The sequence below is a fragment of the Salmo salar genome, chromosome ssa23 (genome assembly GCF_905237065.1).
Source record: "Salmo salar chromosome ssa23, Ssal_v3.1, whole genome shotgun sequence".
Taxonomy (NCBI): Eukaryota; Metazoa; Chordata; class Actinopteri; order Salmoniformes; family Salmonidae; genus Salmo; species Salmo salar.
In genome coordinates, this window is record NC_059464.1 from 52246532 (window position 1) to 52259526 (window position 12995).

At 43.9% G+C, this 12995-nt stretch overlaps 1 protein-coding gene across 1 annotated transcript in view; it reads right to left on the reverse strand.

The window, feature by feature from the left end:
* LOC106584860 (anoctamin-1) overlaps positions 1-12995 on the reverse strand; it is a 245226-nt gene that overhangs the window by 84963 nt on the left and 147268 nt on the right. The window lies entirely within an intron of this gene.

The following is a 12995-nucleotide window of genomic DNA, read 5'->3' on the forward strand; positions in this document are numbered from 1 at the left end:
GCCTTCTGAGAATTTGTAGGAGATTGAATAAACCCCCACTTCCCTCCATTCTGCAAACGTCCTTGGAGAATAAAATTGCCAAGTTACGCGGAAGATTAAACTACCAACTGGACATTAAAAACTGTAACATCTTATGCTTCACGGAGTCGTGTCTGAACGACGACACTATCAACATACAGCTGGCTGGTTATACGCTGTATCGGCAGGATAGAACAGTGGACTCTGGTAAGACAAGGGGTGGCGGACTATGTATTTTTGTAAAAAAACTGCTGGTGCACGATATCTAAGGAAGTCTCGAGCTATTGCTCACCAGAGGGAGAGTATCTCATGAAAATCTGTCAACCACATTACCTACCAAGAAAGTTTTCCTCTGTACTATTCGTAGCTGTTTACATACCACCACAGTCAGAGGCTGGCACTAAGACAGCATTGAATGAGATGTATTCCGCCATAAGCAAGCAACAAAACACTCACCGAGGCAGCGCTCCTCGTAGCCGGGGACTTTAATGCAGGGAAACTTAAATTTGTTTTACCAAATTTCTATCAGCATGTTAAATGTGCAACCAGAGGAAAAATAACTCTGGACCACCTTTACTCCACACACAGAGACGCATACAAATCATCCTCCATTTGGCAAATCTGACCATAATTCTATCCTCCTGATTCCTACTTACAAGCAAAAATTGAAGCAGGAAGCACCAGTGACTAGATCAATAAAAAAGTGATCAGATGAAGCGGATGCTAAGCTACAGGACTGTTTTGCTATCACAGACTGGAACATGTTCCGGGATTCATCCGATGGCATTGAGGAGTACACCACATCAGTCATTGGCTTCATCAATAAGTGCATTGATGACGTCGTCCCCACAGTGACCGTACGTACATGGCCCAACCAGAAGCAATGGATTACAGGTAGCATCCACACTGAGCTAATGGCTAGAGCTGCTGCTTTCAAGGAGCAGGACTCTAACCCTGAAGCTTATAAGAAAAACTGATATGCCCTCCGACGAACCATCAAACAGGCAAAGCATTAACTTCACTAGGGTAGGGGGCAGCATTCGGAATTTTGGATGAAAAGCGTGCCCAAAGTAAACTGCCTGCTACTCAGGTCCAGAAGCTAGGATATGCATATAATTGGTAGATTTGGAAAGAAAACACTCAAAAGTTTCCAAAACTGTTAAAAATATCTGTGAGTATAACAGAACTGATATGGCAGGTGAAAACCTGAGGAAAATCCATCCAGGAAGTACTATTATTTTGAAAGGCTGTTTTTCCATTGAAAGCCTATCCACCATACAAAGACTTAGGACCCAGTTCACGATCTCTATGGCTTATTCTACATGTGGCCAGTCTTTAGGCATTGTTTCAGGCTTTTACTCTGAAAAATGAGGGAGATACAGCACTCTCAATGAGTGGACAGTGGAAATTTCCAGACATGAGTTCAGCGCGTGATCGGGAGCGCGCCTTTCTTGTTTCACCTTTTCTGTTGATTAAGCTTTGGTCCGGTTGAAATATTATTGATTATTTATGACAAAAACAACCCGAGGATTGATTTTAAACATCGTTTGACATGTTTCTACGAACTTTTATTGTACTTTTTTGATTTTTAGTCTGTCTGTTGTGACCGCGCTTTGTTCCAATGGATTGCTGAACAAAACGCAACAACAAAACTGAGGTTTTGGACATAAAGAGGGACATTATCGAACAAAACCAACATTTATTGTGTAACATGGAGTCTTGTGAGTGCAAACATATGAAGATCATCAAAGGTAAGTGATTGATTTTATCACTATTTCTGACTTTTGTAACTCCTCTACTTGGCTTGTTACTGTTTGTAATGATTTGTCTGCTGGGCGCTGTTCTCAGATAATCGCATGGTATGCTTTCGCCGTAAAGCCTTTTTGAATTCTGACACCGTGGTTGGATTAACAAGAAGTTAATCTTTAAACCAATGAATAACACTTGTAAGTTTCATGAATTTTTATAATGAGTATTTCTGTTTTTGAATATGGCGCTCTGCAATTTCACTGGATGTTGGCCAGGTGGGACGCTAGCATCCCACACCCCCTAGTGAGGTTAATACAGGACAAGGAGTGGCACTCCAACCCGGAAGCTTATAAGAAATCCCGCTATGCCCTCCGATGAACCATCAAACAGGCAAAGCTTCAATACAGGACAAAGATCGAATTGTACTACACCGGCTCTAATGCTCGTCGGATGTGGCAGGGCTTGCAAACCATTACAGACTACAGACTATGACACAAGCCTACCAGACGAGCTAAACTACATCTATGCTCGCTTCGAGGCAAATAACACTGAAACATTCATGAGAGCACCAGCTGTTCTGGAAGACTGTGTGATCACGCTCTCATCAGACGATTTGAGTAAGACCTTTAAGCAGGTCAACATTCACAAGGCCGCAGGGCTAGATGGATTACCAGGACATGTACTGCAAGCATGTGCTGACCAACTTGCAAGTGTCTTCACTGACATTTTCAACCTCTCCCTGTCCGAGTCTGTAATACCAACATGTTTTAAGCAGACCACCATAGTGCCTGTGCCCAACAACACTAAGGTAACTTGCCTAACTGACTACCGACCCGTAGCACTCACGTCTGAAGCCATGAAGTGCTTTGAAAGGCTGGTCGTGGCGCATATCAACACCATTATCCCAGAAACCCTAGACCGACTCCAATTTGCATACCGCCTCAACAGATCCACAGATGATACAATCTCTATTGCACTCCACACTGCCCTTTCCCACCTGGACCAAAGGAACACCTATGTGAGAATGCTATTCATTGACTACAGTTCAGCGTTCAACACCATAGTGCCCTCGAAGCTCATCAATAAGGTAAGGACCCAGGGACTAAACACCTCCCTCTACAACTGGTTCCTGGACTTCCTGACGGGCTGCCCCCAGGTGGTAAGGGTAGGTAACAACACATCCGCCATGCTGATCCTCAACACAGGGGCCCCTCAGGGGTGCGTGCTCAGTCCCCTCCTGTACTCCTGGTTCACTCATGACTGCATGGCCAGGCACGACTCCAACACCATCATTAAATTTGGCCGTGTGGTGTCAGGACAACAACCTCTCCCTTAACATGATCAAGACAAAGGAGATGATTGTGGACTATAGGAAAAAGAGGTCCAAGCACTCCCCCATTCTCATCAACGGGGCTGCAGCGGAGCAGTTTGAGAGCTTCAATTTCCTTGGTTTCCAAATCACCAACAAATTAACATGGTCCAAGCACATCAAGACAGTCGTGAAAGGGCGTGACAAAACCTTTTCCCCCTCAGGAGACTGAAAAGATTTGGCATGTGTCCTCAGCTGCACCATCGAGAACACCCTGACTGGTTGCATCACTGCCTGGTATGTCAATTGCTCGGCCTCCGACCGCAAGGCACTACAGAGGGTAGTGCGAACGGCCCAGTACATCACTGGGGTCAAACTTCCTGCCATCCAGGACCTCTATACCAGGCAGTGTCAGAGGAAGGCCCTAAAAATTGTTAGACTCCAGGCACCCTAGTCATAGACTGTTCTCTCTGCTACCGCATGGCAAGTGGTACCGGAGCGCCAAGTCTAGGTCCAAGAGGCTTCTAAACTGCTTCTACCCCCAAGCCATAAGACTCCTGAACATCTAATCAAATGGCTACCCAGACTTTTTGCATTGACCCCCCCCTTCTACACTGCTGCTACTCTGTTATTATCTATGCATAGTCACTTTAATAACTCTACCGACACGTACATATTACGTCAATTACCTCGACTAACCGGTGCCCCTGCACATTGACTCTGTACCGTTACCCCCTGTATATAGCCTCCACATTGACTCTGTACCGGTACTGTATATAGCCTCCCCATTGACTCTGTACCGGTACCCCCTGTATATAGCCTCCACATTGACTCTGTACCGTTACCCCCTGTATATAGCCTCCACATTGACTCTGTACCGTTACCCCCTGTATATAGCCTCCACATTGACTCTGTACCGTTACCCCCTGTATATAGCCTCCACATTGACTCTGTACCGTTACCCCCTGTATATAGCCTCCACATTGACTCTGTACCGGTACCCCCTGTATATAGCCTCCACATTGACTCTGTACCGGTACCCCCTGTATATAGCCTCCACATTGACTCTGTACCGGTACGCCCTGTATATAGCCTCCACATCGACTCTGTACCGGTACCCCCTGTATATAGCCCCGCTATTGTTATTTTTCTGCTTCTCTTTAATTATTTGTTTTTCTTACCTCTTACTTTTTAGGTATTTTGTTAAAACTGCATTGTTGGTTAAGGGCTAGTAAGTAAGCATATCACTGTGAGGTCTACACCTGTTGTATTCAGCATTTTCACTGTGAGGTCTACTACACCTGTTGTATTCAGCATTTTCACTGTGAGGTCTACTACACCTGTTGTATTCAGCATTTTCACTGTGAGGTCTACTACACCTGTTGTATTCAGCATTTTCACTGTGAGGTCTACTACACCTGTTGTATTCAGCATTTTCACTGTGAGGTCTACTACACCTGTTGTATTCAGCATTTTCACTGTGAGGTCTACTACACCTGTTGTATTCAGCATTTTCACTGTGAGGTCACTACACCTGTTGTATTCAGCATTTTCACTGTGAGGTCTACTACACCTGTTGTATTCAGCATTTTCACTGTGAGGTCTACTACACCTGTTGTATTCAGCATTTCACTGTGAGGTCTACTACACCTGTTGTATTCAGCATTTCACTGTGAGGTCTACTACACCTGTTGTATTCAGCATTTCACTGTGAGGTCTACTACACCTGTTGTATTCAGCATTTTCACTGTGAGGTCTACTACACCTGTTGTATTCAGCATTTCACTGTGAGGTCTACTACACCTGTTGTATTCAGCATTTCACTGTGAGGTCTACTACACCTGTTGTATTCAGCATTTCACTGTGAGGTCTACTACACCTGTTGTATTCAGCATTTCACTGTGAGGTCTACTACACCTGTTGTATTCAGCATTTCACTGTGAGGTCTACTACACCTGTTGTATTCAGCATTTCACTGTGAGGTCTACTACACCTGTTGTATTCAGCATTTCACTGTAAGGTCTACACCTGTTGTATTCAGCATTTTCACTGTGAGGTCTACTACACCTGTTGTATTCAGCATTTTCACTGTGAGGTCTACTACACCTGTTGTATTCAGCATTTTCACTGTGAGGTCTACTACACCTGTTGTATTCAGCATTTTCACTGTGAGGTCTACTACACCTGTTGTATTCAGCATTTTCACTGTGAGGTCTACTACACCTGTTGTATTCAGCATTTTCACTGTGAGGTCTACTACACCTGTTGTATTCAGCATTTTCACTGTGAGGTCTACTACACCTGTTGTATTCAGCATTTTCACTGTGAGGTCTACTACACCTGTTGTATTCAGCATTTTCACTGTGAGGTCTACTACACCTGTTGTATTCAGCATTTTCACTGTGAGGTCTACTACACCTGTTGTATTCAGCATTTTCACTGTGAGGTCTACTACACCTGTTGTATTTGTAGCAAGTCTTCTCAGGCTTTGTTGATTTCAAAAAAACTTTTGACTCAATTTTGGTAAAATCCATAAACACACAAACAACAAAAACAACGTCAGAGCCACGTGTAACTTCCACAAAGCCGTGAACGATCTGAGAGACAAGGCAAGAAGGGCTTTCTACGCCATCAAAAGGAACATACAATTCGACATACCAATTAGGATCTATCTAAAAACACTTGAATCAGTTATAGAACCCATTGCCCTTTATGATTGTGAGGTCTGGGGTCCGCTCACCAACCAAGAATTCACAAAATGGGAAAAACACTGCACCGCATGCAGAATTCTGCAAAAATATAATCTGTGTACAACGTAAAACACCAAATAATGCATGCAGAGCAGAGCAGAATACCTTTCCACTGTGACTGACCCAAACTTAAGGAAGCTTTGACTATGTACAGGCTCAGTGAGCAAAGCCTTGCTTTTGAGAAAGTAGGCAGACCTGGCTCTCAAGAGAGAACAGGCTATGTGCACACTGCCCACAAAATGAGGTGGAAACTGAGCTGCACTTCCTAACCTCCTGCCAAATATTTTCACCATATTAGAGACAGATTTTCCCTCTTGTACTTTAACCTATTTGCACAGCACTGTATATAAACATATGACATTTGAAATGCCTTTATTATTTTGGAAACTTGAGTGTAATGTGAAATGTTTTGTTTATTTCACTTTTGTATTTCACTTGCTTTGGCAATGTTTCCCATGCCAATACATTTCAGAGAGAGAGAGGACTTGACTTTTTGTCTTTCTTTAATGAAACACCCCCCCCAAAAAAAGAAATATATATATATATATACACAGTTGAAGTCGGAAGTTTACATACACTTAGGTTGGAGTCATTAAAACCTGTTTTTCAACCACTCCACAAATTTCTTGTTAACAAACTATAGTTTTGGCAAGTCGGTTAGGACATCTACTTTGTGTATGACACAAGTCATTTTTCCAACAATTGTTTACAGACAGATTATTTCACTTATAATTCACTGTATCACAATTCCAGTGGGTCAGAAGTTTACCTACACTAAGTTGACTGTGCCTTTAAACAGCTTGGAAAATTCCAGAAAATGATGTCATGGCATTAGAAGGCATCTAATAGCCTAATTGAATGGCATCTAATAGGCTAATTGACATCCTTTTAGTCAATTAGAGGTGTACCTATGGATGTATTTCAAGGCCTACCTTCAAACTCAGTGCCTCTTTGCTTGACATCATGGGAAAATCAAAAGAATCAGCCAAGACCTCAGAAAAAAAGTTGTAGAAACAAAGTTGTAGACCTCCACACGTCTGGTTCATCCTTGGGAGCAATTTCCAAATACCTGTAGGTAACACGTTCATCTGTACAAACAATAGTATGCAAGTATAAACACCATGGGACCACGCAGCCGTCATACCGCTCAGGAAGGAGGCGCGTTCTGTCTCCTGGAGATGAACTTACTTTGGTGCGAAAAGTGCAAATGAATCCCAGAAGAACAGCAAAGGACCTTGTGAAGATGCTGGAGGAAACGGGTACAAAAGTATATATATCCACAGTAAAATGACTCCTATATCGACATAACCTGAAAGGCCGCTCAGCAAGGAAGAAGCCACTGCTCCAAAACCGCCATTAAAAAGCCAGACTACGGTTTGCAACTGCACATGGGGACAAAGATCGTACTTTTTGGAGAAATGTCCTCTGGTCTGATAAACAAAAATAGAACTGTTTGGCCATAATGACCATCATTATGTTTGGAGGAAAAAGGGGAGGCTTGCAAGCTGAAGAACACCATCCCAACCGTGAAGCACAGGGGTGGCAGCATCATGTTGTGGGGGTGCTTTGCTGCAGGAGGGACTGGTGCACTTCACAAAATAGATGGCATCATGAAGCAGGAAAATGATGTGGATATATTGAAGCAACATCTCAGGACATCAGTCAGGAAGTTAAAGCTTGGTCGCAAATGAGTCTTCCAAATGGACAATGACCCCAAGCATACTTCCAAAGTTGTGGCAAAATGGCTTAAGGACAACAAAGTCAAGGTATTGGAGTGGCCATCAAAGTCCTGACCTCAACCCCATAGAAAATATGTGGGCAGAACTGAAAAAAGTGTGTGCGAGCAAGGAAGCCTACAAACCTGACTCAGTTACACCAGCTCTGTCAGGGGGAATGGGCCAAAATCCACCCAACTTAATGTGTGAAGCTTGTTGAAGGCTACCCGAAACGTTTGACCCAGGTTAAACAATTTAAATGTAATGTTACCAAATACTGATTGAGTGTATGTAAACTTCTGACCCACTGGGAATGTAATGAAAGAAATAAAAGCTGAAATAAATCATTCTCTCTACTACTATTCTGACATTTCACATTCTTAAAATAAAGTGGTGATCCTAACTGACCGAAAACAGGGAATTTTTACTAGGATTAAATGTCAGAAATGGTAAAAAACTGAGTTTAAATGTATTTGGCTAAGGTGTATGTAAACTTCCTACTTCAACTGCATACATGTACCATACTCACCTTGCCCTCTATCCCACAATACAAAACACCACCACACATCACAATAACCGAAACCTCACCGCTTCTACTATCCAAAACATCTTCCCCAGCTATACATACAGCCCCCCCCAACACACCGTATCTCCTGAAACACACTAATCATTTTATAGAACTCAAATTCAACCCTAAAGCGCACAGAGACCATCCCATTAAATAATAGTAAAGGGTCTGTTATCCCTCCACCTTGGTCCATGTTCCTCCTTGTTAGCCAAACAGAAAATTCAACAAAACACATTTGGCCTTCTCCTTACTTGAATATCTGTACCCCATTATAAACATCCCAACAGTAAAAACCACCCCCAACCTCTCACACAGACATTCCAACAGAGACATTAATGGCATTAACCTGGTACACACAGGAAAAACATGTATCAGTTTCTCTCATAACACAGAAAGGACACCCCTGTCCGACTCCCGGTTCAACCCGTGCCAACCAGCTGTTAGTGGCCAGGGCTCCATGTAGAACCCTCTACTGGAGGTCCCCTGACCTCTCTGGTACTGGGGGTTTGTAGAGCCCCCTCCATCTAAAACCCACCATACTCTCCGCCCCACATACCCCCTGCCACTGATGTGCCTTTACTCAAGTTATACTCCTAATGTTCCTTACCTTAATGGTTGTAGAGGGCTTTACCTCCCACCTCAAACTCCCCCAGGCTCGTTGTGTTAAAATCTAACAAGTCCTCCAGACCCCCTTGCCAGTCCACCGTCTCTGCCGTCATCTGCAGTGGCGGAAACATTGGCGGCACCTCCCCCTTTGGCTGCTCAAACACCCCCTTACCGGCTCAGACAGTGCCTTCTGGACTTCCTCCAGGACTTTGTAAATTTCAGCTTTTACAATAAGCAGTCTACCCCTACACACCTCCTTTGAGGAGCAAATTTTTACAGACAGACCCGGGTACAAAAAAGACTGCCACCCCTGGACTAAAATGTGTCCCATGGCTCAACACACTTGCCCCTTTCCACCAGAGCCCCTCAATCGACTTCATTCATCACATCACTGTGTCTCCCGCAGAAACATCTCCTGTACTTTTTTTGTTTTACATATTCACCCAACACACTCCTCATTCCCACATCTCTGGTGCCATTTATATTAAGTGAGCCTACCTGAGAGTCTCCATAAGAAGTGGGAGCAAAGCCAGCAAAGAAAGAGACCAATAGCAAAGCTCAAAAAGCCCCAGCGCCAGAAGGAAACTATACATCTAAACAGCATCTGAAGGTCGGCCCTTAGGCATTGTTGTGACCCACTTCCTAAACCATTTCCGGGGTGAGAGAACACCATACCCCTCATTTTTAAGCATCTCCAATCCAAAATGAAATCTAGAATCGGCTTCCTATATCGCAACAAAGCCTCCTTCACTCATGCTGCCAAACACACCCTCGTAAAACTGACCATCCTACTGATCCTCGACTTCGGTGATGTCATCTCTAAAACAGCCTCCAACACTACTCAACAAACTGGATGCAGTCTATCACAGTGCCATCCGTTTTGTCACCAAGGCCCATATACTACCCACCATTGCGACCTGTATGCTCTCGTTGGTTGGCCCTCGCTTCATACTCATCGCCAAACCCACTGGCTACAGGTTATCTACAAGTCTCTGCTAGATAAAGCCCCGCCTTATCTCAGCTCACTGGTCACCATAGCAGCACCCACTCGTAGCACGCGCTCCAGCAGGTATATCTCACCGGTCACCCCCAAACGCCAATTTCTCCTTTGGCCTCCTTTCCTTCCAGTTCTCTGGTGCTAATGACTGGAACGAACTGCAAAAATCTCTGAAGCTGGAGACTCATATCTCCCTCACTAGCTTTAAGCATCAGCTGTCAGAGCAGCTCACAGATCACTGCACATAGCCCATCTGTAAACAGCCCATCTATCTACCTACCTCATCTCCATACTGTATTTATTTATTTATCTTGCTCCTTTGCACCCCAATATCTCTACTTGCACATTCATCTTCTGCACATCTACCATTCCAGTGTTTATTTGCTATATTGTAATTTCTTTGCCTCCATGGCCTATTTATTGCCTTAACTTACCTCATTTGCACTCACTGTATATAGACTTTTGTTTTCTTTTGTTCTAGTGTATTATTGACTGTATGTTTTGTTTACTCCATGTGTAACAGGTCGCAGTTGCAAATAAGAACTTGTTCTCAACTAGCCTACCTGGTTAAATAAAAGGTGAAAAAAAAATAAAAATACAAAAAAAAAAATTCATACCATGTTGTACATATCTTACAAACTTTCTCGGATTAGAAAAAAAAGCCACAAGATTAACTTTTCCCCCGTGAACCTTGTCAGCTCCCTCACCGTTTTTTATTTGATTTTTATTTCACTTTTATTTAACCTGGTAGGCCAGTTGAGAACAAGTTCTCATTTACAACTGCGACCTGGCCATGATAAAGCAAAGCAGTGCAACAAAAAAAACAACAGAGTTACACGTGGGATAAACAAACATACAGTCAATAACACAGTAGAAAAATCTATATACAGTGTGTGCAAATGGAGTAAGGAGGTAAGGAAATAAATAGGCCATAGTAGCAAAGTAATAAAAATTTAGCAAATTAACACTGGCATGATAGATGTGCAGTTGATGATGTGCAAGTAGAAATACTGGTGTGCAAAAGAGCAAAAAACTAAATAAAAACAATATGTGGATGAGGTAGGTAGTTGGGTGGGCTATTTACAGATGGACTATGTACAGCTGCAGCAATTGGTAAGCTGCTCATATAGCTGATGCTTAAAATTAGTGAGGGAGATACAAGTCTCCAACTTCAGCAATTGTTGCAATTTGTTCCAGTCATTGGCAGCAGAGAACTGGAAAGAAAGGCAGCCAAAGGAGGAGTTGGCTTTGGAATGACCAGTGAGATATACCTGCTGGAGCGCGTGCTACGGGTGGGTGCTGCTATGGTGACCAGTGAGCTGAAATAAGGTGGAGCTTTACCAAGCAAAGACTTATAGATGACCTGGAGCCAGTGGGTTTGGAGACAAATATGTAGCGAGGGTCAGCCGACGAGAGCATACAGGTCGCAGTGGTGGGTAGTATATGGAGTTCGGTGACAAAATGGATGGCACTGTGAAAGACTGCATCCAGTTTGCTGAGTAGAGTGTTGGAGGCTATTTTGTAAATGACATCGCCGAAGTTGAGGATCGGTAGGATAGTCAGTTTTACAAGGGTATGTTTGGCAGCGTGAGTGAAGGAGGCTTTGTTGCAAAATAGGAAACCGATTCTAGATTTAATTTTGGATTGGAGATGCTTAATATGAGTCTGGAAGGAGAGTTTACAGTCTGGCCAGACACCTAGGTATTTGTAGTTGTCCACATATTCTAAGTCAGAACCGTCCAGAGTAGTGATGCTAGTCGGGTGGGTGGGTGCGGGCAGTGACCAGTTGAAGAGCATGCATTTAGTTTTACTAGCGTTTAAGAGCAGTTGGAGGCCACGGAAGGAGGGTTGTATGGCATGGAAGCTCGTTTGGAGGTTTGTTAACACAGTGTCCAAAGAAGGGCCAGATGTATACAGAATGGTGTTGTTTGCATAGAAGTGGATCAAGGAATCACCTGCAGCAAGAGCGACATCATTGAAATATACAGAGAAAAGAGTCGGCCCAAGATTTGAACCCTGTGGTACCCCCATAGAGACTGCCAGAGGTCCGGACAACAGGCCCTCCGATTTGACACACTGAACTCTATCTGAGAAGTAGTTGGTGAACCAGGTGAGGCAGTCATTTGAGAAACCAAGGCTGTTGAGTCTGCTGATAAGAATACGATGATTGACAGAGTCGAAGGCCTTGGCCAGGTCGATGAAGACAGCTGCACAGTGCTGTCTTATATCGATGCCGGTTATGATATTGTTTAGTACCTTGAGCGCGGCTGAGGTGCACCTGTGACCAGCTCAGAAACCGTATTGCACAGCGGAGAAGGTACGGTGGGTTTCAAAATGGTGAGTGATCTGTTTGTTAACTTGGCTTTCGAAGACTTTAGAAAGGCAGGGCAGGATGGTCTAGAGTGTCACCCCCTTTGAAGAGGGAGATGACCGCGGCAGCTTTCCAACCTTTACGAATTTCAGACGATACAAAAGAGAGGTTGAACAGGCTGGTAATAGGGGTTGCAACAAAGGCGGCAGATCATTTTAGAAAGAGAGAGTCCAGATTGTCTAGCCCAGCTGATTTGTACGGGTCCAGGTTTTACAGCTCTTTCAGAACATCTGCTATCTGGATTTGGGTGAAGGAGAAGCTGGGGAGACTTTGGCAAGTAGCTGCGGGGGGTGCAGAGCTCTTGGCCGGGGTTGAGGTAGTCAGGAGGAAAGCATAGCCAGCCGTAGAGAAATGCTTATTGAAATTCTCGATTATTGTGGATTTATCGGTGGTGACAGTGTTTCCTAGACTCAGTGCAGTGTGCAGCTGGGAGGAGGTGCTCTTGTTCTCCATGGACTTTACAGTGTCCCAAAACTTTTTGGAGTTAGAGCTACAGGATGCAAATTTCTGTTTGAAAAACTGACAACATGTATTGATTCCTGACTTCCCTGAAAAGTTGCATATCATGGGGACTATTCGATGCTAGGATGTTTTTGTGCTGGTCGAGGGCAGTCAGGTCTGGAGTGAACCAAGGGCTATATCTTTTCTTAGTTCAATTTTTTTTGAAAGGGGCATGCTTATTTTAGATGGTGAGGAAATTACTTTTAAAGAACAACCAGGCATCCTCTACTGACTGGATAAGGTCAATATCCTTCAAGGATTCCAGGCCAGGTTGATTAGAAAGGCCTGCTCACAGAAGTGTTTTAGGGAGCAATTGACAGTGATGAGGGGTGGTTGTTTGACCACGGACCCATAACGGATGCAGGCAATGAGGCAATGATCGCTGAGATCCTGATTGAAAACAGCAGAGGT